At 36.3% G+C, this 4,296-nt stretch overlaps 1 long non-coding RNA gene across 1 annotated transcript in view; it reads right to left on the reverse strand.

Moving 5' to 3' along the window:
* Window positions 1-253: 253 nt before the first annotated feature.
* The window catches only part of LOC111814880, a 10,069-nt gene continuing 6,026 nt past the window's right edge, over window positions 254-4,296 (reverse strand). Inside the window, exon 3 of the long non-coding RNA XR_002819746.1 lies at window positions 254-333. This is a non-coding gene — a long non-coding RNA (uncharacterized LOC111814880). The remainder of the gene's footprint in view (window positions 334-4,296) is intronic.

The following is a 4,296-nucleotide window of genomic DNA, read 5'->3' on the forward strand; positions in this document are numbered from 1 at the left end:
GCTTGCAGGCACTTTAATCTGCTGAGCTATTTGGCTGGCCCACTCCATTAGTATTAGTACATACATATTTCAAAACCTTGTGTATATAATGAATATATGTGTACTTTATATTTGTCAAGTGAGCCAAAAAAAATAAATAAATAACACTATTGCTAATCTCTAGAATGGCATCCTTGAGCCAGTTATCAATGTGACCAGGTTGCCCAACAGTCACCACACTGGTTGGAAGAGGAACCTACTTACATAAACAGCGTCTCCTCAAGCACAAAGATCTCCCCAGCTGACACACTGCTGAAACACGGAAAGACTGTCAATGTGAAGAGTACTGAGGCCCTGCCAGGTGAAAAGAGGAACAAAAACACCACAGCAATTCAACACATTAGGCTGATTTCCTACCTGCAGAACTCTTTTCTTGAATAATATTACACTAAACAAGTTGTTTAAATATTTCTTTAAAAAATCTAAAATTACTCTGGGGAAAAATGATAGAGGAGCAGGACCCCTTAAGGTCTCTTCGCCATCTCTGCCTCTACTCAGCTAGACTATTGTGAGTCCATATTATAGCACATTTTGACACGCACAGTCTTAGGTTGCTATGATATAAATTTTGTGTTCCCCTAAAATTATATACAACAACTGAGAGGAAATCTTTGGAAGCTAATTAGATTTAGATTGGTCTTTAGAGAGTAAAGACCCAAGATGCGATTATGTCCTTATGAGAGGAAGAGACTCCAGGACCTGTGTAATGAGAGAGCAAGAATTTAAGTAGAGGCCCCCATCTGCAGCCAGATTAGGGCCTCCACTTAAATCATAGCTTTCTTTGCTTAACAGCGGGGTTGACCAGTGGTTCCGTAGGGTTTGTGTCTAGATATCCCCCCAAAGCCTCAGGCAGTCATGAAGCAGGCTTCTAGAGATTTTTATTGATTGATGGTCCAACACTGGGATTATGGTCTGAGTGCTACACCTGCCCTGGTGGGAGGTACTCTGTATACAATATAAGGGAGGGAAAGAGGCTTATTCCCTGATGCTGCTACTCCCTTTCCCTTTGTGCTCTTGTTACTTTTGCTGTTTTCCACTGCCTCCACCACAAACTGTTGCCTTCTGCCATGTGCCACTCTGCCTTGGAGCCAGCTGAGTATGGACTGAAATCTCCACAAACATAAGCTAAATAAACCTTTTCTTCTTTAATTGTCATGTTGGGTATTTTGTCTTAGCAACAAGAGAAAAGTAACCAAGACAGGTTACCACAGTTTGTCAAAATATAGTTGAAATTTGATGCCATTGTTACCACTGAATTTATTACCTATAGCCAAGGAAACACAGTACGACTGGCGATTAGTTTTCTCTCTGTGATGATATATAGATGCCTGAGGGTCATAATATTATGACCTGCTCCTAAAAACACAGGGCCCTGGGCCAATGAGCTTGCAAATCCTATTACAAAAACAAAACAAACCAAAACAGAACCATGAAATAAGAAAAGATGAGGCAACAAGATGCCCCCAGAATCTCAAACTTCTCTCAAAGCCAGCTCAAGAGGCAATGAGAGGGGGAAAATTCATAAATTACAAAGCAGATAGCTTTGAAAAGCTACCAGTGGAGACAAACCAGGTCATTAAGATACTTGGTGAATTTAAAGAAGGTATAACTAATAAGATGGTGACTGTAATAAAAAAATTATCAGCGAATCTAGAGAAGAGACTAACAAACAGTTAGGGGAACTAAAGAAAAAGATACAAAATAGGAATGCCCATCACAGAAAAGAATAGGAGTTATTAAAGGTACAAAAGAGCAATCCAGATTAAAAATATGATTGAAAATATAGAAAGCAGAAGTGACCAGTGTGAAGGCAGAGCGAAGAAGGAAATTATAAAGATTAGAGTAAAAATTAAAGAAACAAAGGCCAAGAAAAATATTACAAAGAATCAATGAATCAAAGAGTTCTTTGAAAGAATAAGCAAAATTGACACACACTTAAGCAATGTTACTGAAGCACAAAAAAGAGAAAGACAAACTACTGCAATTTGAAATGAAAAAGTTGAAATCACAACAGACACTGCCAAATCAAAAAACAAAAAAAAATTATTACCAACTGCTTCACAAACTTATATGCCATACAATTGGAGTACTCAGAAAAAATCGAGCAATTCCTAGATACATATGAACTGCCACAATTGAACTAAGAAGACTCAAAAATCCTGAATAGTCCAATAACAGGCAATAAAATTGAAGCAATAATAAGAAAAACTACCAACTAAGAAAAGTCCGGGACTTTATAAATTCATAGATGAAGTTTACAAAATGCCCAGGAAAGAACTAACACCAACACTCCTGAAACATTTTGATGAAATCCAGAGATTAGGAGTACTTGCAAAATCACATGTGGAAGCTAATATTATCCTGTTCCCCAAACCAGACAAGGGTCCAACCAAAAGAGAGAACTATAAGCCAATTTCTTTAATGAACATAGAAGCAAAAATCTTTAACAAGATACTGGTAAACAGATCACAACACATCATTAAAAAGTTCATACGTCATAACAAATTAGGCTCCATCCCAGGTTTGCAGAGATGGTTTGATTCATGCATATCAATAAATGGAATTGACCACATAAACAGAAACAAAGATAAAAAAGTCTCATGATCATACCAATAGATGCAGAAAAGACCTTTGCCAAGATCTAATACTCATTCATGATAAAAACCTAAGGAAAATAGTTATCTCAACATGACAAATCCACTTATGACCAACCTATTACTATCATTATACTAAATGGGGAAAACAGTAAAAGCATTTCCGCTAAAATCAGCAACAAGAAAAAGATGTCCAATATCACCACTCTTGCTCAACATATTTCTCAAAACATCAGCCACAGCAATCAAGCAAAAGAAAGAAATAAAAAGGATACACGAAGAAAAGAACAAAGTCAAAATATTATTATTTGCAAATGGTATGACCCTTACTTACAAGTACCAAAAGAATCCTACAATTGATAAATTAAGCAGTGTGGCAACATACAAAATAAGCACACAAAAATCAATAGCATTCCTATACAGTAATAATGAACATATTGAAAAAACAATTAGGAAAACAATGTCATTCACAATAGAATCAAAAAAATAAATATTTAGGTATTGACTAAGACAATGAAAGACCTCCACAATGAAAACTACATTACTCTGAAAAAGAAAATCAAGGAGGATACCAGAAAATGGAAAGCTCTCCCCTGTTCCTCAATAGGCAGAACCAAAACTGGTATACAGATTTAATGCAATTCCAGTCAAAACACCAATGTCCTTTCACACAGATCTAGAGCAAGTAATCCTAATATTCATATGCAATCAGAAGGGACCCAAAATAACAAAAGCAGTCCTAGGTAACAAAAGAAAAGTCAGGAATCACAATCCCATCCTTGGAGTTATACTATAAAAGTACGGTGATTCAAACAGCATGATACTGGCACAGAAACAGGCCTATTGATTCATGAAAGAGAAGAGTAGAAGCAGAATCTACCCCAAGCACACATAGCCATTTGAGTTTTGACAAAGGAGCCTGAAACACACACCGAAATAAGAGAAACTATGCAAGGGCTGGGGAGATAGCTCAGTAGAATAAGTGCTTGCCTGGCAAGCACAGGGGCCTGAGTTCAATCCCCAGTTCCACAAAAAAGAAAAAAAAAGAAAAAAAAAAGACACTATGCAAAATTGGAAAAAGGAAACTTATTTAAATATGAAGAGGAACAAGAGATGAGGGAGGGTGAAGGGAAGGAATATGAAGGGGAACAAGAGAGGAGGGAGGGTGAAGGGAAGGAAGGGAAAAGAAATTATTGAAAAAGAATGAAAGGAAAAATGAAAGCAAAGTTTTGTAAGTAGGGAGAGAAAAACAAATTGAAAGGAGGGGATGGGAATGGGCAAAAAGAGTTAAATAATATGTATAGGTACTTAACAAATATTATTTACAGGCACAAATTCCCTATGACAGATGTGATCATTAAATATGTCAAACATATACTAATATAAATAAATAAAGAAGAAGATAGATAGCTTCTTTAATAAATGGTGCTGAGTAACTTGGTTATCCACATGCAGAAGATTGAATTTAGACCTATAAAACTCACCATGTGCTAAACTAAAATCAAAATGGATAAAGAATATAAAAATTAACACAGGAACAATATACTGGAAGATAAAATAAGTACAATTCTTGAAGATATAGGCATGGGCAAGAACTTCCGGGACAGAGTCCCAGTGGCATAAGAAATACTACCAAGAATCAACAAATGGGATCACATCAAAT

Source organism: Octodon degus, unplaced genomic scaffold (assembly GCF_000260255.1).
Source record: "Octodon degus isolate 3935 unplaced genomic scaffold, OctDeg1.0 scaffold00904, whole genome shotgun sequence".
NCBI classification, from domain to species: Eukaryota; Metazoa; Chordata; class Mammalia; order Rodentia; family Octodontidae; genus Octodon; species Octodon degus.